The 25,098-nt window shown below is 40.1% G+C and overlaps 1 protein-coding gene across 27 annotated transcripts in view; it reads right to left on the reverse strand.

Annotated features, from left to right (window-relative positions):
- PDE4D (phosphodiesterase 4D) overlaps positions 1-25,098 on the reverse strand; it is a 1,448,272-nt gene that overhangs the window by 1,248,766 nt on the left and 174,408 nt on the right. For 5 of the 27 annotated variants that reach the window (XM_072826535.1, XM_072826529.1, XM_072826531.1 and 2 more), the window contains 3 exons: positions 8,512-8,572; positions 8,199-8,290; positions 4,278-4,322 (listed from right to left, as the gene is read on the reverse strand). The exons of 16 other annotated variants lie outside the window; for them this stretch is intronic. The gene's annotated coding sequence lies outside the window, so the exon portion shown is untranslated. Of the gene's footprint in view, positions 1-4,277; positions 4,323-8,198; positions 8,362-8,511; positions 8,573-25,098 lie in introns of all 27 variants that reach the window. 6 more of the 27 variants (XM_072826538.1, XM_072826532.1, XM_072826548.1 and 3 more) reach the window with 2 other exon arrangements.

Raw genomic sequence — 25,098 nt, forward strand, 5'->3', positions numbered from 1 at the left:
GCACAGTCCCCAAGCCCTGTCTGGCTCAGCCTCTGTAGCAGAGATCACTAGACGCCCGTCAAGTACTCACCTTCTCCTTCCTCCTTCCTAGCAAAAACCCAATCGTAACTAGACCCATTGCTACTTGACAAAACAGGCTAAATTTTCTAGTCTCTCTCTCTTAGCTAAGTAAAGGTCATGTGACTAAATTCTGGCCAATAAGATGTAAGAGGAAGGACTGTGTGGGTCTCCAGGAAGGCCTGGCCTTCTGTGTTCCTACTGTCTGGGATGTGGAAATTATATCCAGAACTCCAGCAGCTACCTTGGTTTGTGACTTGACTTTGACAACCGAAGTCATGTGTTTAGAAAATGGATAACAGAAATACAAGGAAATTGGGTCCATAATCATCTTCTAGAACCGATATGCTAGCTTCATACTACCTACTTCCAGACTTTTGACATGAGACATCAAATGTTTGTGTATTTAAACTACTATGTGCAAAGGAGTCTGTATTCCTCATATCTGAGTATAATAATTAAGCAATTTAATCTACCAAATATTTTTATCCTTTCTAAACTCCTATTCTGGGGATGCCTGGGTGGCTCAGTAGGTGAGGCATCCAACTCCTGGTTTCAACTTAGGTCATGATCCCAGGCTCATGAAATTGAGCTCTGAGTCAGGCCCCACGTTCAGTGTAGAGTCTGCTTAGGACTCCCTCCCCTCTCCTTCTCTCTCTTCCCCACAGGTGCACGCATTTTCTCTCTCTCTCTCTCTCTCTCTCTCTCTCTCTCTCTCATAAATGATTAAATTTTTTGAATAAATAAATAAATAAAAATAAACTCCTATTTGGTGGTTCCTGGGTGGCTCATCTGCTTGAGTATCTGCCCTCAGTTCAATTCATGATCCCAGGGTCCTGGGATGGAGCCCCGCATCAGGCTTCCTGCTCGGCGAGCAGCCAACCTCTCCTTCTCCATATGCCCCTCCTCTCCTGCTTGGGGTAGTTTTCTCTCTCAAAAATAAATAAAATCTTTTAAAAATATAAATAAATCCCTATTCTGTTGCTAATGAAACACTCCTATATGCTCAATATTTTTCCATCCCTCTCCTACACATCATTTCTCCTGATGCTAAAATTTCTCACCGAGGGCAAGCTAATGAGCTCTCCCTCCTGCCTGTGTATAAAGCTTCTTCCTCACAGTTACTTAACAGAATAGATTTCTGTCCCTTCTCTGGAAACTACAGGAAGATACATACCATCCCTAGGGTATGAAAGTGATGCTGCTGACCCATTATCTCTAGAGAAAGTTTTTTTTTTTAATTTTATTTATTTATTTATGATAGTCACAGAGAGAGAGAGAGAGAGAGGCAGAGACACAGGCAGAGGGAGAAGCAGGCTCCATGCACCGGGAGCCTGATGTGGGACTCGATCCCAGGTCTCCAGGATCACGCCCAGGGCCAAAGGCAGGCGCCAAACTGCTGCACCACCCAGGGATCCCTAGAGAAAGTATTTTTTGCCACCTTTTGACCTCTCTCTCTCTCTTCTTTTTTTTTTTTTTTTTTTTTTTTTTTTTTTCTCTCTCTCTCTTCTTAAAGACAGGCAGTAGGAGCAGTCTGGACAAAAAAGTCCAGGCTGAGGCCCTGGAAGAGAATAAAGCCAAATGGCCACCTGGCAACAGGACTCACCACCCTGGCCTCAAATTATCCCTGTGCCTTGGCACACAGAAATGAGCAGCCAGAGATATCGGCTGTAATGCTGGCATTTTCAATCTCTAGTTTCAACCATGGGACCCTGGAGGCAAAACATTTCCTGTGGAGATTCTGTACTTTTCTTGCTCCTGCTTTTCTAGCTCAAACAACTCAATTTTGTTGGGCTTCAAAGTATAGTTCAAGAGACATTTTATAAGTCATGTTAATGGGCCTGGGGAAAACACCAACTGTAACTCATCGATTAGAGGGAAAATATAGAGGTATGTGTAAACATTTGGCAGTGGCTTGAAAAAAGTCCCAATCGTATCTATGATTACTTCTATTGGTACTTCTACAATTTTCCATGAAATAATATAATGGCCATTGAGTTGACCTTGGAAAATTCTGGAGGAAGTACGTGGCTCAATTGGATTTACGCCATTGTAAAGTTAGAACAGAATCTACCCTTTAAGACTTTAAGAAGAAAACTACTTTAAGAAGAAAAACAATTTGTGTGCAGAAAATTAAATGACGTATAGAATCACTGGAAATGGCTGAAGAAAAACATCGAGGCCAAGCCAAGCCTTCAGAACTAATTATCAAAGCACACCACAGAACTGGGCCACCATAAAAACCACTGCTTCCTCTGTGATCAGCTGCCCGCCATCTTGGGCCACGGCCAGTTCCATAAAGACAGTGCCTTACCACAAGTAGGATGCACACACTAACAGGAAGGCAGATGGATCATGAAGTCACTATGATCAGGAGCCAATCAGGAAGCTGCCCACCCAGCTGCTAATGCTGTCTACCTCTAAATTGTACAATACCTGCCATGTTCTTCACCAGCACAACTGACACGCTACACTCTTCCTCGCAATACCCATGCAGCCACTGACTAGGCCCTGGTATTTGTTCTGAAGGTGAGGGCCAATCACCAAAAGCCCTAGGGCCATTCACTTCACCTGGGTGGCTCAGTCAGTTGAGTGCCTTCAGCTCAGGTCATGATCCCAGGGTCCTGGGATCAAGCCCTGCATTTGGCTCTCTGCCAGCAGGCACCCTGTTTATCCCGCTCCCTCTGTTGCTTCCACTGCTTGTGCTCTCTTGCTGTCAAATAAATAGATAAACCTTAAAAAAAAATGTCATATCACTAACTATAATATTAAATACCTTGTATGTATACAATACTACACATAGCCTAAGAAGTCAATAGCATTTGCCGAGAAAGTCGTGAGGTCAGAGTCTTCAATTTTCATTGACTAGAGGACAAAGTATCCACATTATTCCAATTTTTTAAGTTTTTATTTATTTATGATAGTCACAGAGAGAGAGAGAGAGAGGCAGAGACACAGGCAGAGGGAGAAGCAGGCTCCATGCATTGGGAGCCCAATGTGGGACTCAATCCCGGGTCTCCAGGATCGCGCCCTGGCCCAAAGGCAGGCGCTAAACCGCTGCGCCACCCAGGGATCCCTATTCCAATTTTTATACCACTGTTTATTAGACCACAGGTAAGTAGCCACTGCATGAATGCTTATGAATAAGAATGAAGATCATGGTATGGTTAAGTGTTCTGGAAAACTCTATAAAAAGATATATACTTTCCCAAGAAGCTTAATATATAATAAGAGAATGCAGCAGAAATATTAGTATCTATGCATGAAGTGACAGAAATGTAAAAAATATTCCAAAAGAAATCCTGAAATTTAGTTACAATTACTTCAGAGTTAAAGAGTCCAGGAAGAAAATGGGTCAAACCAGGTCTATGTGAATCACCACTCACATTTGACTCCTTAAGGGATGCTATTTTAGTAGCATTGACCAATTCTTTCCCAGAGTAGCAGGCACAGAAGTAGTGTTAAGTGAAAAGAAGCCCATACTGTTATCAAAGTGTATTACAGAAAACACGAAGGCATGCTATTAAATATTGTGAATTGGTTTTCAGACCAATGCTGAGAGGTCTCTGAGAATAATGGTCCAGGATACTCATTTCATTCTGTTGGAAATGAATATGACTGGTGCCAAATCTGTTCTTTTACAATCACTGGAGCAAACATCAGTTTGACCATGGATTAGGCTGTCCAATGGACAGAATCCACCCTCTTATGTAACCACTTTTGCAATAAATCCTGCAGAGAAGGCAGTACTGGTGGTAAGAGCTAGACACTGTGATTACTATTCCCACAGCCAACCCTTATTAATACAGATGAGTTATGAATTATGGAAATGCCATGAGACCTAGCGGGCATAATTGAGAACCTTCCCCAGAAGCCATTTGTAATTATTATTATTGTTTTTTATTTTTACCACGACTGAAAAACACTAGAATAAGCAATGACAATGCCACAAGTGTACTGTGAAAATATCCTAAGAAATTAAAAATAGGCTCAAGAGACCAGTCAGGAGACCCAACCCAAGGAAGGCCACTATGGGCTCCCTGTACCTTTCAAGTATAGCTCACTGTGCATCAGACTAGTACCAAAGCATTCAAGAGCAGGTCTTCACGTTTCCAGCAAGGATATGGGGCTGCACAACCAGACTAGCTGGATCAAAATCCATTTCCCCCAGAGCCTCCGGGGAGAGGGCCGGATGCCTTTAGAAGCCCGAGCACTCGTACCTTGACTCCTAGGAATTCATACTGGCTCCTTAAATGCCTGCGTCACTGCAAGGGGAGAGAGGTGTCCCAGATCAGAAAACACCTTTTAATCAACTTCTACCCTTTGCGTTTATCCCTACCCTTAGCCCGGTTGTCACTTCAGACAAATTAAAAAATAACATCTGTCTTCCCATCCCCACCAACTCCAACTCACATATACTAAGAGAGGCCTCAGGAGGAGTCTGAGACTGCCCCCAAGAGAGTGGAGAAACCACAGGGGGCCCATCATTAACTTAGCAGGAGACCCAGAGCCACACATCAGTCTCACAGATCCAGAGCTGCTCAGTTAAAGACCCCCAGGATCTTTAGCGTTAACATTTCCTTTATTATTAATAGTGCTTCCCACCAACAAGGCTCACTACTTATTATGTTCTCTCTGGCTGCACTTACTGAGCAGACCAAGTAAGTGCCCCGAACATTCCATTATCAAGATGAACATTTAGCACTGTACCTGACCAAGACTGCCCGCGCTCTTCTTCAAATGCTATTTCTTTACTCCTTCCCTGTGGGTACAGGCTGTCTTCAGCTACAGTACTTATTTTTACATAACTTTTGAGAAACCCGAGTAGTGATATTACTATCTGCATATTCATGTTTGAACAATATGTCTCCTGAATATTTTATTTTCCTCTAGATATCCTAATACCGACCTATGATCGGAAAATGTCCCCTGGAAGTCACTTTCCCTGGCTTCTAACTTCTACCTTTCCTTTCAGAAATTTACTAGTTTTCCTTCTCTTTACCCCACTTGAATCTCTCATCACGTAACTATAGGAATATCACTGAGCAAATGAGTGAATAATTATGAGTGACTGAATACATGGCACTGATACTGTTGGTACATCACGCTAAATTTGTTTGATTTAGCATCCACTAGACTGGTTTGAGTAATCCAAGTGTATGTGACCAGGGACTCCAGGGCTTAAAAAGACCAGAAATAAGGCAACTGGCATGTTGATGGGTCATGCCCAGCCATAGCAGCAGAGCCTCTGTAAGCTTTGTGAGTTACACTGCTATTCCTCTGGCACAAAGCTGTGGGACTGGACACTCAAGTCCATCAACAGAGCTACAAGCACCTATATCAGAAATTCACTGGTCATGTTGTCACAGGTCAGGGAAAAAAATGAGTTTGGTTAAAATAAAAAATATATCTACTAAGCGTAGAAATAGAGGGGAAAAAAAGAGTTTCAGTCCCAGGGGAAAGCAGGCAGGGAGAGTGAGCACAGGGAACCAGAGAAGATAGATGTGCCTCAGCAATACAAAAAGAGTGAAATAACTGAAATCCAAGGCAGGAGATCTGTGCCTTGGGTCAGACAGGATCCCAAGGATGTACCCTCCTCTTGCCCCTGCCCCAGAGAACCACTGATCATAGCTGCAGGCTTTTCCACTATGCTTCTGCTACTAAATAACATCTTTACCTTCATTATATTTACTAATGCAGAATCAAGTTGTACAGTGGATTCATTTTTAAACTGCCTGACTTATTTTCCTGAATTTCTGTTAAAAAAATTCACCATTTCTCTTTAAACACCTATAATGAATAATTCATGCTATGCCTTTTTTTTAAACCATATTCACTAATCTTTATTCAACTCTATTAGCTGCAATTTCAATTCATTAAAAAGTGATATCATCCTGGGACTAAAGCTTGATTCTTATTTTTTATGCCAAAGCAATTACATTTCAAAAAGTAAAATTTTATGTGCCTTTCCACTTGAAATTTTTACCAAAGTCCTATCTTTTGACTATTGTTACCTTTCAGGGGAGTTGAGAACAAAAACTTCTGAAAAAACTCAAACACCAAGAAGTGAGAGCTTCGTACAATATTATTCACCTCATATAGGAAGTAGGATAAATGGTATACAGGAATTTTTTTTCTACCTCCTTCGTAATATTATCGATGGATAATATTGATATTATCAATATCAGTATAAATATCAGTGGAGCATCCAGATGGCTCATTCGATTAAGCATCTTCCTTTGGCTCAGGTCATAATCTCAGGGTCCTGGGACTGAGCCCCGCAGCAGGCTCCCTGCTCAGTGGGGAGCCTGCTTCTCTCTCTCCCTCTGCTTCCCCCCCCCCCCGTTTGTACATGCTCACTCTCTTTCTCTCCTTTTCAAATAAATAAATAAAATCCTTTTTAAAAACATCAATAGAGATTGTGATAATAAGAACAACTGTACATTTTCCTACAACTTCTGTTCCTGAGACATCTTTATGACCAAGCCTAAGTAGCCGATCATACACATTTCCCATCTCCATTTACCACATATATGCAGTCCTCCTGACTCTGCCATTATTAACAGGAGTATGCTAAGCAATAAATATGTATTCCTTCTTTTAATTTCCACAGTAACCCTATGAAATCATATTTTTATTACTCTTCCATTTTACAGATCAAAAAACTGGGGCACTGAGGGTTGAGTAATTTCCTGGCTGGCAAACAGAGCCGAGATCTGAACCCAGGCAGTCTGCCAAGAGAGACTGCACATTTCACCACTCCACTTGTTTGTGGCTGTCCCTTGTCTGCTGCCCAGTGACTGATATGGTCAGAAGTGGGAGGATTCGGGAATGAGAGGCCCTACACCCACAGGGAAGATGGATTACCCCCAAAGGTAGAAGAGGCTCCCACACTGCTGTGAATACAGGGAATAAGACAATTAAGCAAAACATGGATTCCTGGCCGGTTTTTTTCTCTTGTCCTGTTGCTTTTCTAGCTGTCTTTTTGATCACTGCATTTGGCCTTTGGTCCCCTTAGCTAGCCTCGGTAGCTGGCAGAAGCATTGATAGATGATCATGTTTTGGCTGACTATATCAGACACATTATGGTATATTATGATGAGCCAAGAAAATATCTTTCTCTGATAGTAGTGCTTGGTACCACCCAGAGAACACTGCTGGCATGGTGCATTCAGCAGACACTTTATATGATAGCCATCCATCTCCTCCAGCCCACATCACTATGGTAGCAAAGACCTGCCATTCTGCAGCCTGAGCCTTCCAGACCAGCCTCCTAATTTACTCATGAAAAATGCCAAAACCCTTTGGCAACCAAACATGCAGCTGATTTTGCACATTATTTAATATACGGTATCATTCAAGTTTAGTCTGGGGATATTACAAGAACGAGCTATCTAAATTGTTATCCTGCCTTTATTTTTTTTTTAAGATTTTATTTATTTATTCATGAGAGAGAAAGAGAGAGAGAGGCAGAGACACAGGCAGAGAGAGAGAAGCAGGCTCCATGTAGGGAGCCCTAAGTGGGACTCGATCCCAGGACTCTAGGATCATACCCTGGGCTGAAGGCAGATGCTCAGCCGCTGAGCCACCTAGGTGTCCCTTATCCTGCCTTTATTAAGCAGGAAATAAAGTCATATTTTTGCCAAACAAAATATGCATGATGAAATCATATGTGATATTTAGGTCATCTCCCTAGTGTAGAAAAGCACAAAAATACAGGCTTTTATTCTCTTCCTTTGGGAGTAATGGGTCTGCCTTAAGTCATTCAATCAAACAAAAGACATCAACTGAGCACATACTATGTGAAGATTACACAAGTGAAGGTATAACCTGTCTTCAGGTAGCTTCCATTCTAAGTGTTAAAATAAAGACATCTGTAGTCTTCCATTAGGGAAGTCTGAGTTACAAAACGTACGTAAGAAAAAAAGGCCATTCCATACTAAGATTTAAGAGAACATAGCCTAAACAAAATATTGTTATAAATGTAAGATTTTTAAAACCCAAAGCTGTACTCATTATCTACTATAGAATCATTTGGTAAACACTCACCCTTATCTTACCCATCCATTGACACACACACACACACACACACACACACACACACCCCTCCCCTCATGTTTCCAGTTACATCGTTTTCTTACCTAACAAGACATGCTCCTTCCTCATATTCACCCTCTCCATATTTGTAAGTACCTTTTGTTAATTTGAGGCCAGGCACGTGAATGGAATGTTCCTGTAGGGGCAAAAGAGGATGTGGTTTGTTGCTAGGGGACAAGGTCTCCTGTATCAGTTTCCATCTGTGACCTGGGAGCAGGGGGGTGAGAACAGAATCAAAGAAGCAGGTGTGACTGTTTGCATAAAAATCAGGCAAAGCCGACTTGGCTTTTTGAAGCCAGATACCAAAAACACACTCATTTTCTTTTCTTCCTCAGACAAACCAGTACAAACACTCACCAAAAGTTTGATCTGTGCAGAAGGAAACCTCACCCAGTCAGGCTTATTTGACAGCGTTACTCTGAGGAAAACACAAAAGAGAATTTTTTTACACTCAACTGAATCGCAGATGTTTTTAGAGCGCGCACAACCTTGCAAGAAGTAACCCACGATCCTCAGGCAGGAGATCTGTCTTTTAATATATAATGTTACAAAACAAACTTGTCACTGGGTAAACAGGTTGCTCTTTACGGAGAGAAAAACATATGGGGAATTGTGGTCAGCAGAAGGGAATCTGTGAGATTGAGGGGTAGTTAACACTAAGAGATCAACCTCAATTGCCAAGGGACCAGAGAGCAGAAGATAGGATTTCGGGGTTTATGTTCATTTAGCTCCAACTTAAGTACTTTTGTCCATACATCCTAACACTGTACCTGGCTCTACAAAAGATAATGCTGAGTCAAGTCTTCTCCCAGAAGCTACTGCGCGTGTGGTTTGCATCTGTGCTTTTGTTGTCCTCGGGACTGAACTCTTAAGTGTTCCCAGTCAGTGGGCCACAATTGGAGAACGAATAGAGAGATTCTAGTGTCAGTCTTAGTTGAATTTCCAGGTGAATAAGAATTATGTTGGGAAGTGAACTGTAAAATCCAGGTCAACTTGCTATATCATTATCAACATCACTAGTGCCAGTACTAAATACCTTGAAAACATGACCTCGAAGCCTCACCAATACTCTATAAAGTGGGTAAGCCTCACGAGAATCACCTTGGCCTACACTGAAATGTGTCCATTTCTGGGGTTAGCTAAGTGAGCGATGACTGAGTGATAACTCAGCAATCCATCCAATGCAGTATTCAACACAGTGACTGAGCACATACGACGTGCTCCATAAATGTTGGCAGAATTTAAGAATCAGCGCACTGGTCAGTAAATCAAAAATAGGTAGTTTTTGTGAAAAATAGGCAGTCAATGATATAAAATATATTAAGGAATAAACCATGATTTAAAAAGTCAATGATAATTCTGAATAAAGAAAATAAGACATTCTCTGATAACCAGCCTACCCTAGTAAAGCAATCTGTGCCAAAACCAAGCACAAAGATACTAAGGGAATGTCCTTAGTTATATTAAGGATTATACTTCCTGTCCCACTGTGGCTGGGTGGAGCCAGGCACAATGAGTTGTATTTAATGAGGTTTTGAGTTGAAGTGCTTATGCCATTTCTGTACAAGAACATTTAGGGTGAGACCCTGATGTTCGAGATGCTGGCTGTTCCATCAGCCACTGAGTGACAGTGGTGACCAGAGCACCCAGCTGGACCACAATGGACATACAGCATGAACGAGAAATAAATCTTTGTTGCTTGATCCACTGACACCATTACCACAGCACATCTCAGCCCATCCCAAGACCCTGAAGCTTCTACAAATAACAGCGAGCTACGTCGCAGCCCAAATCCTGGTTTCTTATTTAGCTCACCTCTATCCCAGACTGTCTCCTAGTCTCCCCCATGATACCCCTACTCTGATCTGCTTTATTAATCCCACAAAAATTTAAAATTCGGCTCTCTGTACAAGACTGTCATTGGTGCTGCAAATAGAGGAAAGGAAGGCAATTTATGTCCAGCAGAAATGCAATACATGTTCCACAGAAGATTCCAATCAGCACTGTTCAAGAGGTGAGATGTGAAATAGACCAAAAAATCCTCATGAGCCCTCCCCTTCACCATATTTGGTCTGTCTGCTCCTACGGACTGGTGTTGATAAAAATCTCTCAAGCACAGAAACTCATTTTGCTTTCTTTGGATTCGGGTCTTGAAGAGATGCCTAGAGGATCAGATGAGTCACTGTTTGAGAACATGAACATTTCCAGTTGTACTTTCATATGTCATATTTTTCTGTCAAGAGGTACCTTTCAGCCACATGGTAACAGTGAGAATGGTGATTGATGAGGGTCAAATCTCAATGGATTATTTACCACATTAGTTAAAATTTCATCAGCTTCATGGAACATCTCCTGTCCAATATATCTTAGGGTACAGATAAGAAATGTCATTTCACTTATGTTTGATGTCCAAAAGATTAATTCTATTGCCCTTGGTTCCTTACGAGCCATTCATAAACAAACACATAGATCATCAAGGATTTTCAGGGTGGTAGAGGAAGATCCCTTTAAAAAAACTGATACTAGCTAAGGGTTCTATCACTCATTGCTCACCTTCCTGAACACACGTTTTCCCCCTCGTGTATCGGAAAAGCACTCACCAGCCTTGCAAATTGGCTCAAACCAAACTTGAAGCCCATTTTGTTTATTTAATGTTCTGTAGAAATGTCACAAGCCTTTCCATTCTTGTCAGAATTATAACAATAAGGCTCTGGGTGTGCATGATTTGCACAACTACACCCAACCCACTGTAGGGTTATAGTAGAGTCTGACTTTCAAGTATTACACATTTGTTTTTTGTTTTGTTTTGTTTTGGTTTGGTTTAAGGCAATGCTGTGATTCATTGCTCAGATCATGTAGCTAATTACACCATTCCAATATTTTCCCATTTCCTCACCATCTTCTAACCCTGTTCTCCCCCATCCCTGCCAAATGATAAAATTATATCCCCATCAAAAGTAAAACAGGGGACACCTGAGTGGCTCTGTCAGATAAGTGCCCAACTTGTGATTTCAGCTCAGGTCATGATCTCAGAGCTGTGAGATCAAGTTCCAGGTGGGACTCTGCTTGCAGCTAGGAATCGGCTTGAAAATCTCTCCTTCTGACCCTCCCCTGGCATGCTCGCTCTCTTGCTCAATCTCTCTCAAATAAATAAATTAAAAATAAACAAAACAGATTACAGGTAAAGCCATCAACTGGGGGCAAATTATAATTCACCTAATGAGTACTTCTGAGCATTGATTTCATGCCAGGAGCTGTCTTAGATTCTGAAAATAAAACAATTAAGTACAATAAAGGAAGTCCCACTCTCACAAGGCTTACATTTTATTGGAAAAGCAAATAATAATTAAATTAGTTAAATTAAGGGCTACAAGGAAAATGAGACACTGGCAATATAGTGGGACGGTAGAAGTGGAGTCACCAAAGGAAACATCTTCCTTTTTAAGGAAGACAAATAAGATCTGAGTAGTGGTAGATGGGAGACAAGAATGAGGCAAAGGCTAGCTCAAGATGAGGTGTGCAATTCAAGGAAGAGACAGTGGATTTTATTTCAAATCTAAGTGGCAGGGCTCCTTCCTGAAGGATGTCATATAAAACGTGATGCTAAGTTACAGATACGCAAATATCTGCCCAAGTCTTTGGCCAAACCTTTCAACTTTCATAATAGAAATCTAGTTTTACTTAGTTCTTGAGGGAACGCATAGAGATCTCTGCCAAGGCTGGAGCAGAGAATTCTTGACTTCCCATTTCTCGTTAGGGCTCTAAGGCTGATGCATGCCAACACCCAAAGACCAAGTAAAATATGAAACTGCCTTTTCAGAAAGGACACCCAAACTGGGGTGTCCCATTGAGCTACTTCCAGAATTCTTACCCTGCCAGCACCATGTGTTACCCAAACCAGAATCTATCAGAAGACACTTGTCAGCTGCTGTGTGGAGGATGGGCAGGAGGGGAAAAAGTGAAACTGAGAACACTCTGTGCTTTCTCATCACTGGCCTAGCATTACACAGGCCAGTAAAAAAATTTCCATAGGAAAGCAATGGAAAATTAATCAAATGTACTATAATATTAAATTATTTGTATTAAAATATGTTCAAAATATAAAACATTAAGTAATATAAACTATTGAATTTTTTAACGTTTCATTCTGATTTTAATAGTTCTTTCATAAAGCCTTAAAACGTTTTCTGCCATGGTATCAGTGAAATATCTTTTTTATCCTCAAGCAAAAAGATAAAATTCATGAACTCTCTATGTGCCAGTTCTCTGAGATGCCAGCTTAAAATCTGCCTAAATCTGCTTTCGTCTTGGCAGAGTGCCATTGGTGCTCAGACATCAAAACAGGTGGCATTTCTGTCAACAAGGCTCCTATTTCATATTAGAAATGTACATTAAAGTGGCTTGTTTTATAAAATCCCCACTCCTGCAGCCAATACACATAGAATGGCCCTATTCCCAAGAAGTAGAAATATTTCCTTCCCGTCCCTCTTAGTGCAAAACCTAAATTCCTTTACAAATTGGTGGATGACCCCACTGAAAAGTCTTGAGAGATTTGTTCAGGTAATTAGGAAGCAGTTGAGCTAAGAGTAATTTCTTTAAATGACCAACAACAAACTTTATTCTGTACAGTCCAATACAACCAGCCTAAGGTAGAGGGATGAATGGATGATACCATTATTTTAAAACTCAGCACAAGCAGAGAGAAGCTTGCCATTCAACTATAAAATAATACAGAACAACTCTTCTAAGGGCATACATATATCCCTTAGTGGCAGAGGTGGCAAACTGACACCCAACACCTGATGTGACCAACATATTTTTCCAACTTTGGCAAGTAGCGACATGGGGACGAGTCTCACACTGTTAGCATAGCATTTTTTAAACATTTGAATGAGCTATCAATATTTAAAGATCATGTATTTCATATTTTAATTTCCAGTTCCTCTTGCAAAAGTCAAAAGATCCAAAGGCCCTCAAGCTCCACGTTTGCTTTGCTGCACAACAACAATCCCCCGAGGATAAGTAATAGCTACTCCCCACATATAGATGGAGAAATGCTGGATTTGCCAAGTCGTTATCACGCACCAGTATTTTGTAATTCCCTCCATGTATCATTCATTTATACAGCTGCCTGAGCAATGCGAGCCCTCCTTGATAATGAGGAGATCAGATAGATATATGGATCAACAGCTGGGTGGTTTTCAAGGACCCCCAAATTTCTGATCTTCCCTCAACAGTGAAGTTTTATAGCAAGCACTCTTTTGTAAGAAGAGAAAAAAGTGGTCCTTCCCGTGGGTTGCCACAGACCCACATCACAGGACACAGTTTGAAGAGCAGGGGATGGATGTCTTCCCACTCTCACTCACCCCCACAGCCCAGCCCAAGTGTACAGTGAATAATTTGCACAAAGAGCTAGAGCCCCGGATGTAGACTTTAAACAAAACACAGAGGAAATCAACAGGCACATGAAATTCCAGCAAGGAAGGATGCCTGGGTGGCTCAGCGGTTGAGTGTCTGCCTTCAGGTCAGGGTGTGATCCTGGCGTCTGGGGGCAAATCCCGCATCAGGCTCCCTATGCCTGCTTCTCCCTCTGCCTGTCTCTCTACCTCTCTCTGTGTGTCTCTCATGAAAAAATAAATCTTAGAAAAAAAATTCCAACAGGGAGATGCACCTGACAAGTCAAGATGTTAAAGGGTCATGAAGACTTGGGCATTTTGTATTGGTGCACGGGGTTTTTACCCTCTCAGATAAAACAGACCCTAGAACCTCTGAGGAAGGGAAATCAGTGAGTGCCACACCAGACCAAGAGAGGTGAAAATTGAGTCCAAGCCCAGGCGAATCTACCTAACCTCAAAGATCATTCTGGCCTAATCAACAGTTCTGGCACATGGGCAGATATACAGGCTTTTGGAAAACAAAAACAAAAACAAAAACAAATTTCTTACTTGTTGGGGATAAAAGTAATTTACGAGAAGAAATTTTATGTCAATAAGAATTCTATACCAAATGGAAACTTTGAAAATACATTTTCGTGTTTTGTTCTTTTTTTTTTTTTTTTTTTTTTTTTTTCATCCTGAAAAGCCCAGTCCAGGTCATTTTTCTTACTTGTTAATGGAATGTGAGTTTCAGCAAGTTGTTTCAGACTCGAAATTTCTCCTGTCCTATCTCACTATTCCTGTCAGTGTGTCTCCTCCCTGCTGGGACCTGGTTACTCTGGGCTTCTAGTGGGAGTCCTGGTGCCCTGCTTCAGGATGTATGTCATTATAATTTGAATCTGAAGTATAAGCACCTAATGAAATTGGTTTTTCCCTAATCCACTCAAAAAACACATGTCAAGAGTCCCTTTGACTCTTCTGGAGGAATCACCAGGGCTAAGTCTCCAGCCCTAAGATGACCTGTGCTTCCTCTTGGATTGAAATAGTTGCCCTGCTCTGCCCTAGGAGGGGGGTGGGAGATATAGTACTGCCTTCTCCAGAGAACGCACTTCTGAATTTCGTATATCATCCAGAGTTCTTTCTCAAAACCCATGGATGGTAGGACTAAAAGAAGCATTTTAGAGAAAGAAATTCATTTTGCTTCTTTGAAATATTTTCAATCCTCCACATTCTCTGGTTTTATCCAACAATAAAATGCTGTATTTGCAAATATTTCAAAGAACATGCTCACACAATCTTCCCTTTTACAATATAGCAAAAACAATAATAAAGTTTTTATCTAAAATAAAGAGTGCTGTACCCTTCTCCTGCTAACCAAGAGCTGATGCTTTGTGGTTTACAGGTGACAAAGATGAGCTTCCCATTCCTCAGCGACAATGCTGGAAAGGCAATGCAATTGGCCAAGCTTTCACAGTAGTCCCAAGGACACCACCTGGGAAATAACTGAAGAGTAACTTCTGGCAGTTGCAGCCTCAGAGTATACATAGTGGAGTTTCATAGGGAATATCTGTGCCTGGGGTGGGGGTGGGGGGAGCAAAACAGGTTCCTCTCCCTCTCCCCACAATCCTACTTTAACACACAAAATAGAAACGACCACTAATACTTGTTGGTATTTGGGAAGAAGTATCTTTCCTTTACTGTAACATTCATTCATTTTCCATCATGGGTGGAGAAGAGATTTATGTCATTGTTGGGTCGGTCTCTCTCTCTCTCTCTCTCTTTCTCTCTCGCTGTCTCCCCCCGTCGATTCCCCTCTCTCCCCCTCTCCTTCTCTTTCTCCATCTCTGTGTTCTGACTGCTTGGTCCCACTCTGTCCTCCTCCTTCTCCTCTTCTCTGCTCCCTCACTCCATGCCTGTCCCCCCTTCTCCTTCTGGCTATAATCTTCCTCTCCTCTCCCTCATCACATTCCTTTCCAATCTGAAGAACCAACCAGGTTGGAATCACAGATATTCTTCTATCCTCATTGTTTAAAGCCAAAGAGGCAGGCCCGGCTGCTTTGTTCATAACTGCCAAACTAAGCTCACCACCTGGGGAAATGGTGGGAAGCCTAGTGGGCCCAGGGCCATAGTGAAGATAAGCTAGTAGGAAAGAAAAGATAATGGCCCTTTGATCTGACATCTAGGTCTTTAGTTCTCCACTGCTTCAAAACCCATGGGAGGATGGAACATGATTAAACTTCTGGATTCCTAATAACTCCCTCTGCTGAGAACAAAAGGCACAAGACGGAGAGTGAGTCAGCTGATCCAAGAGTCAAGCAGGAAGGAGGCAGGACTTGCATTAGGGCCACCACGGGGAAGCCAGGCCCAGTAAAAAGTGATACAGCATGCTATACGGACTTCTTACTCTTGTCATTAGGGAAAAAATCCTATCCTTAAAAAGACTGTGACTTGTCTGCTCATAGTCCTAAGATGAAATTTCAGAGATGAAATTCAGGAAAAGAAAAAAAGAAAAATGAGGCCAGGCATGAATAGGGGCTATTCTATTAGTGATATTTGGTCATGGGTTTTCGCCAGAAAAATCTGTCATGTAGTATCACAGATATTTGTAATTAGGCCTTATGGTTCTTCTCTTGGCAGAGAGAACTGAGCTAAGTTAATGCCTATGAATCACTCAGGTCAAAGTGGGTAGGCCAGGTAAGCAGCATCCCTAGTAGAATACAGCCTTCACAAGGCTTATTCCAGAGAGGACTCTGGGAAGATCAACCACACGTCCCGGTTTGCCCAGTGGTGCTATACATCTATTGCCTGGCATAATTATTAATAACACCCCTTTTTCACTTTTTCACTTAATGGGATGAGCACTGGGATGTTATATGTTGGCAAACTGAACTTAAATCAAAAACTTTTTTTAAAAAATCCCTTTTTATTCTGAAAGGTGCCATTTTGAATGCTCAATTATAAGATCCCTTTAGTTATGTGCTATATAATGGATTACTTATAATCTATTAAAAGTGTCACAATTATATGTCAGACTACATTCAACAGAATTGCTGGAACTAAAAAAAATCTTTAGAAATAAAAATTATTTAGAAATTCATGCAGCTTTACGGATAAACAATATATAAGGAAAGATAGAAAATAAATCAACCCGGAAGAGAAGGAAGCAATTAAAGGAAAGAAAATGCAACCCTGACCTTAATTTTCCACCATCCTCATTAATAATGACTGCTAAGAGTTGGTCAGCCATGCTATTTGGAAAGCAATCTTAGAAATTAATACAATTATTTAAGAACTTTTTTTAACCTTTGATTCACAAAACAAATGACCTTTCTAATTTCACCAAGATAACTTAGTAGTGAATAGATATTAGTGACACAAAGATCCCAAATCTAGTTTTCTGAGGAAGAAAAAAGAAAAGAAGCTTTCAGTAAATCTATAAGAAAGAATGAATTGTCTCCTTCCTTTTAAAGCCAGGTAGGAAACTTAAATGTTGACATTATCATCTATCTCCCTGCTATATTTCTCTTGCTAGGAGACTACAAACCAGGCAAAGCCACATTCACAGCTTGTAACAAAAGCTTCGTTTACATTGCATATAATATGCTTAATAAGATAATGCAGCTTTCAGCTTCCTTGTACAAGAGTCCTGGTGTCTAGTTAACAAGCAAAAATTAAACAAGATCAAGAAATGAGCTGTCCAGGTCTCCTATCTACCTGAAATTAAACCACTGATTCCTTACTGGGTGGAACTATGAGATGGCCTTTCCTGACATCAGAAACAGAATCAGATAGAGCCATGCAGCTGATGCAACATTGTACCTTCAATCCCACAACAGCCAACAGAAACTTGGTCAGAACAAGAAGCTGTTCCACATCCATTCTCTCCTTCCATAACCATCTTGCCCCTAATTTTCCAAGGACTCCACATTCAGTAATTTGGTCCTTTCTCCTGGCTGCCATTGTCAGCAGTTTCAGCACTGCCTTGTCATGATTTTAGACTCCCATCCAGGCCTTAATATTTTTTTGCTCTTAATACTCTATTAAAACACAATATATGTACAGAAAAGGGTAGCAGATTTCCACAAAGTAAACACACCCACGTAACAACATTTTAAAAATTAGGGCACTGCATCCTAAGCTCACTTCACCCCATGGATACAACTAGAGAACACCCATATGAATGTAAATAACCCTGAAAACAACCCAAACTGTGGCCGTACAGACTCTCCACAGCTAAATGGAGAGAAGAGGCCACATGGAAGAGGATAAGAAGGGCAGAGACATGGTGAGAGGGTGAACAGACCTGCAGGACTGTCGGCCAGAGGGAAGGATGCCATGGGATTAGAGAGGGTGGGGGAAAAACAGACTGTCATACTGGGGAGCCCACATAGAGAAGACAAACCCCCATAACATTCAGCTTTGAAAACCAGAGGAGCCAAAATTTCCAAGTTCTTATTATAAGGGGGAGCTTAACACCCAGAATTTTAAAAATTAGTGGCCATGGCTCTGGGAGAACAAGAGGGCAAGAGAAAACGGAGTCCCCCACCTTAAAGAGATAGCACAGCAAACATCCTACAGAGATATAGCATAAAAGCAGCAGTTTGAAAAGTGTCTGAGGTATATAGAAGGGAGATTTGATTAGTCATCTCAGAACATGAACAGGAGGGACAGGGGCCTTTGGGGGACTTTCCAGGAACAAAGGAGCTGGTAGGCACCATTTCCCTCCCTTGTCCTCCTGCCTAGGCACATAGACACCAGTGGGAACCAGTGCAGTGTTAACGCCCACCATCTAACTTGCTAACAGTATGCCCTAATCCCACATCCCCCTGTTGACATGCCCCTCCAGCCAGGCCTCCCTTCCAGGTCCCCTCCCACAGCAGACATGGCAAACCTGGCTAATTTCACATGCCCCACCCCTATGTTCTCCTGCGGACATATCGCCTCCAATATGCTCTTGGACAGAGCCCATCCAAGGCAGCGCCACAAGCCTGGCAGTGTGCAAGCAGTCCCACCAGGGTTCAACACCACTCTAGAGTGACTCATGCCCTGGGGAGAGGGGAAGATAACCACATAGTCCAGTCCAAGTGCAGCCTAGCAGTGGGCTGACAGCTGATTCAAGTCTGACTGTAGGATCTACCCACCAACTAAAGAGTCTCAAAGGAAAACAATGGGAAAGTATCCTGCTGTTCCATGCTAATGCACCTCTGGCAAATGCCTGGTCTGACACAACTCAAGCCCAGTGTGGCCCCAAACTGGCCCACTAACAACACAAGGACCAAACTGAGCCCACAACAGGCAAAGAAAGTCATCGCAGATGACTAGACTAAAGGTAAAAGTGGCTCTGCCACAACAATAAAGTGCATGCAACACACAGGACATACCCATGAAGCACAAGGTTCTGGTGAACAGGGGACATCATAATGCAGGACACTACAGGACCTCTTCTTTATAAGGCTACTACTTTCAAGAGCAGAAGACACACCTTACTTTCCTAACACATAAAAACAGACACAAAGAATAAGACAAAATAAGGAGACAGAAAAAAAATGTTTTCAACAAAAAATTATAGCAAGAGAGCTAAGTGAAATGGAGATAAGTAACAATTTAAAGTAATGACCATAAATACTCTCACTGGACTTGAGAAAAAAAGTGAGGGACCTCAGACCCTCAACAAAGAGATAGAAAACATAAAAAAGATGAAAAACTCAGTATGTGAAATTTAAAATACACTAGCTGGAATAAATAGGAGACTACAGGAAGCAGAATGGAAATGGTGACCTAGAGGACAGAGTAATGAAACACAGCTGAAAACAGAAAAAAAAATCTAATAAATGACAGTAGACTTAGTGAACTCTGATTTCATCAGGCTTCATAACCTTTGCACTATAGAAATCTCAGAAGCAGAAGAGAGAGAAAGAGAGAAGGAAATTTTATTTGAAGAAATAATAGCTGAAGATGTCCAGAATCTGAGGAAGGAAACAAAAATCCAGCCCCAGGAGACACAGAGAGCTCTCAACAAAATCAACTCAAGGAGGTCCACACCAAGACACATAGTAATTAAAACGGCAAAAATAGTGACAAAGAGAGAATTTTAAAAGCAGCAAAAGAAAACATTTGTACACAAGGGAAACCCCATAAGGCTATCAGCTGATTTTTTTCAGCAGAAACTTTGCAGGCCAGAGGGAGTGGTATGATACATTCAAAGTGCTGAAAGAAAAGAACTGCAATAAAGAATACTATATCCAGCAATGCTATCATTCAGAATAAAAAGGGGGATAAAGAGTTTCCCAAACAAACAGAAGTTAAAGGAATTTGTGACCACTAAATGAGCCCTACAAGAAATGTTAAAGGGGACACTTTGAATGGAAAGGAAAGACTGTACATTTGAGTAAAAGTCGGAAGCACAAAATCAGAAAAATTTAGTATATCTACAAAAATCAGCCAAGGAATTCACAAAACCAAAGTTATAAAGTATGTCACCATATACCTAAAATATGATGAGGCAGAGAGGAAGGGGAATAAAGAGGATTTCCAAATCAATTGACCATCAACTTAATATTGCCTGCTATATGCATAAGATGTTATTTACAAACCTAATGTCAACCAAAAATCAAAAGCCAGTGATATGAAAAAATAAAGAGAAAGGAATCCAAATATATCACCAAACTGTGAGAGAGGAGAGCAAGAAAAGAAAGAAACATAGAACAAGTATAAAAACAGCTACACAACAGGTGACACAATGGCAATGAGTACCTAATTATCAGTAATTACTTGTAATGTAGATGGACTAAGTGTTCCAATCAAAAGACATAGAGTGAATGGGGGAAAAGTGAAATATATCTACATGCTGCCTACAATTCATTTCAGACCTAAAACGCATGCAGAATTTAACTGAAGGGGTAGAAAAGCATTTATCATGCAAATGGAATTGAAAAGAAAGAGAAGGTAGCAATACTTTTGCTGGACAAAATAGATTTTAAAACTAAGACTGTAACAAGAGACAAAGAAGGACACTTTATGAACAAAAAGAGGGACAATCCAACAAGAGAATATACCGATAGTATATATTTATGCACTCAACATGGGAGCATCCAAATACATAAAGCAATATTAACAAACATGTAAGACATAATCAATAGTGATACAATCATAGTAGGGGACCTTACCACCCCATTTACATCAACAGACAGATCATCCAGACAGGATGTCAAAAACAAAACAAAACAAAACAAAAAGATGAAAGCCATTGTTCACAGTGAACAATGCATTGGACCAGATGGATCTAACAGATATATTCAAAAGATTCTATCCTAAAACAGAAGAATAAACATTCTTTTCAAGTGCACACAGACCATTCTCTAGAATAGATCACATGTTAGGCCACAAAACAAGTCTCAACAAATTCAAAAAGATCCAAGTCATACCATGTGTCTTTTCTAATAAGACTATGAAACCAGGAACCAACCACAAGAAAAAAAAATAGAGCAGAAATACATGGAGATTACATAACATGCTACTACACAATGAATGGTCAACAGGAAATTAAAAAGAAATTTAAAAATTACATGGAAATATATGAAAATGAAAATATAATAGTCCGAAACCTTTGGGATGCAGAAGTGGCTGTAATAGGGAAGTTTAGAGCAATACAAATCTATCTTAACATACAAGAAAAATTGTATATAAACAACCTAACATTATATCTACAGGAGCTACAAAAAGAACAAACAAAACCCAAACCAGAAGAAGGAAGGAAATAATAAAGATTAGAGCAGAAATAAATAAAACAAAAACTAAAAGCAAGAGAACAGGTCAATGAAACCAGGAGCTGGTTCTTTGAAAAGACCAATCAAACTGATAAACTTTTAGCCAGACTCATCAAAAAAAAAAAAAAAAAAAAAAAGTTAGAGAGAGGGAGGGAGGGAGGTGCTGGGAGCAGTGGGAAGGACTCAAGCAAAATCAGAAATAAAAGTGGAGAAAAAACAACAGAAATACAAAGGATTATAAGACAGTATTCTGAAAAGTTATGTAACAGCAAATTGGGCAACCTAGAAGAGAGAGATAAATTCCCACAAACCTATAAGTTAGCAGAAGGGATTCAGAAGAAATAGAAAATTTTAACAGATCTATTACCACCAATGAAATTGAATTACTAATCAAAAAACTCCCAAAAAACAAAAGTCCAGGACCAGACAGCTTCACAGGAGAATGTACCAAACATGTAAAGAATAGTTAATATCTATTCTTCTTAAACTATTTCAAAAAGTAGAAAAGGAAAGAAAGCTTCCCAATTCATTCTTTATAGAATGGGCAGCATTATCCTGATACAAAAACCAGATAAAGATGCTACCAAAATAAAGAAAACCACAGGCCGGTATCTATTTTAAAAATCATTTATCAGGATCAAGTGGTATTTATTCCTGGGATGCAAGGATGGTTCAATATTCACAAATTAATCAGTGTGACACATCACATCAATAAGAGAAAAGAATCATAAGATCCATTCAATAGATACAGAAGAAGCATCTGATAAAGTATAATGTCCATTCATGATAAAAACCCTTAACAAAGTAGGTTTAGAGGAAACATTCCTTAGCATACTGAAGTCCTATATGAAAAACCCACAGCTACCATCATATTCAATGGGGAAAAACAGAGAGCTTTTCCTCTAGGATCAGGAACAAGACAAGGATGTTCACTCTTACCACTTTTATTCAGCTTAGTCCTGGAAGTCATAGGCATAGCAATTAGACAACAAAGAGAAATAAAAGTCACGTAAACTGGTGAGGAAAAAAGTAAAACTTTGACTATTTGCAGATGACATAGTACTACATATAGAAAACCTTAAAGACTCTACCGAAAAACTAGGACTCATAAATGAATTCAGTAAGGTCAAAGGATGCAAAATCTATGTATAGAAATCTGTTGCATTCCTATACACTAATAATGAAGTAGCAGAAAGAGAAATTAAGAAAATAACCCCACTTACAATTGAGTCAAAAATAATAAAATACCTAGGAATAAATTTAACCAAAGAGATGTGGGACCTGGAATTTGAAAGCTATAAAACACTGGTGAAAGAAATTAAAGAGGATACATACAAATGGAAATATATTCCACGGTCCCAGATTAGGAGAACAAATACTGTTAAAATGTCTATGCTGTCCAAAGCAATCTACAGACTGAATGCAATCCCTATCAAAACACCAGCTGTGTTTTTTACAGAACTAGAACAAATAATCCCCAAATTTGTATAGAATCACAGTGACCCTGAGTAGCTGAAGCAATTTTGAAAAAGGTGAGCAAAACTGGAGGTATCACAGTCCCAGGTTTCAAGACATACCACAGAGGAGTAGTCATCAAAACAATATGGTACTGACACAAAAACAGACACACAGATGAATAGAACAGGGTAGAGAGCCAATAAACCCATGATTATATAGTCAATTAATCTTCAACAAAGGAGGCAAGAATATGCAATGGAAAAAGATAATCTTTTCAACAAATAGTATTGGGAACACTAGACAGCTACATGCAAACGAATGAATCTGGGCCACATTCTTAGACCATACACAAAAACAAACTCAAATAGATGAAGACCCTAAATGTGAGACCTAAAACCATAAAAATTCTAGAGAGAGAACAAGCAGTGCTTTCTTTTTTTTTTTAATCTGTTTTTTTTTTAGATTTTATTTATTTATTCATGAGAGACACACACAGAAAGAGGCAGAGACACAGGCAGAGGGAGAAGCAGGCTCCAAGCAGGGAGCCTGATATGGGACTCGATCCTGGGACTCCAGGATCATGCGCTGAACTGAAGGTAGACGTTTAACCACTGAGCATCCCAGGCATCCCAAGCAGTGCTTTTTCTAACATAAAGTGCAGCAACATTTTTCTAGATATGACTTCTGAGGAAAAGGAAACAAAAGTAAAAATAAATTATGGGAATTACAATGAAATAAAATGCTTCTGTACAGCAAAGAAAACAATCGGCAAAACTAAAAGGCAACCTACTGAATGGGAGAAGATATTTGCACATGACATCCCTGATAAAGGGTTAGTATCCAAAATAAATAAAGAACTTTTTCAACTCGACACCAAAAAAAAAGATTAATCCTATTAAAAAATGAGAAGACATGAACAGACATTTTTCGAAAGAATAAGACATACAGATGGCCGACTGCCATATAAGATGTTCAACCTCACTCATCATCAGGGAAATGCAAGTCAAAACCACAGTGAGATTTTACTTTACACCTGTCAGAATGGGTAAAATAAAAAAATAAATTTAAAAAACAAGAAACAAGTCTTGGCAAGAACGTGAAGAAAAAGGAACTTTCATGCACTGTTGGTGCAAATACAAACAGGTACAGCCCCTGTGTATAACAGTATGGAGGTTCCTCAAAAAGTTAAAAATAGAATTACCATATGATCCAGCAAGTCCACTATCGGGTGGGTATTTACCCAAAGAATATGAAAACACTAACTTGAAAAGTGACATGCACTTCTACATTTATTGTAGCATTATCTCAATAGCCAAAGCATGGAAGCAGCCCAAGTGTTTGTCAATAGAGGAATGAATAAAAAAGAAGTGGTATATATGTATACACACAGTGGAATATTAGCCATAAAAAAGAAGAAAATCTTGCCATTTGCAATGACATGGATGGATCCAGAGGATATATTGTTAAATGAAACAAGCCAGAGAAAGACAAATACCATATGATTTCACTCATATGTGGAATTTAAGAAACAAACCAACAAAGAACAAAAAAGAGACAAACCAAAAAATGGACTCTTAACAATGCAGAATAAACTGATAGTTACCAGAGAAGAGGTGGGTGGGGTGATGGGTTGAAACAGGTGAAAAGGATTAAGAGTACACTTACGATGAGCACTGAATAATACATAGAATTGTTGAATCAGTATATTATGTTCCTGAACCTAATATAACACTGCATGTTAAGTATACCAGAATTAAATTTTTCTAAGAGTGGTATTTAGTTCTGCACAGTAACAATGGGAAAAATGGACATTTATGAAAAAAATTAGAACATTTCAGCACCCAAGAAGCTCTACCCCTTACATCCCTCTCAGCCACCTTCTTCCCTTAAAGTTAACCATGGTCCCGAAGTCCAACACTAAAGCTCTAATTCTACACTTCATATGAATAAATCGTATAGCATATACTGCTTTGTGTCTAGGCTCTTCTCTCAACATTGTATTTTTGAGATTCATCCATATAGTGCATGGTGGCAGCTCATTCCCCATTATTGGTAAAGTGCTTCATTTTGTGACTGTACCAAAATTCAGGAAATTGTTTTCACTTTTCACTATCGCAAACAATTGCACACACCTTTTGGTGTGAAAATTACCTATTTTGGGTGGCCTAAGAAGAGAAATGCTAGGCTCCAGGTAATTACATAAGTTTAGTTTTCACAGACACCAAAAAGACTTCCAAAGTGAATCTACCAATTCACAATCGCACCATCTAGAAGCATTCCAGCCATCTCACATACTCACGGGGGTGTCATTCTCTCCACGGTAGCCCTCCTGACGGATGTAGTAT

The sequence above is a fragment of the Canis lupus genome, chromosome 5, assembly GCF_048164855.1.
Source record: "Canis lupus baileyi chromosome 5, mCanLup2.hap1, whole genome shotgun sequence".
In the NCBI taxonomy this organism is placed as follows: domain Eukaryota; kingdom Metazoa; phylum Chordata; class Mammalia; order Carnivora; family Canidae; genus Canis; species Canis lupus.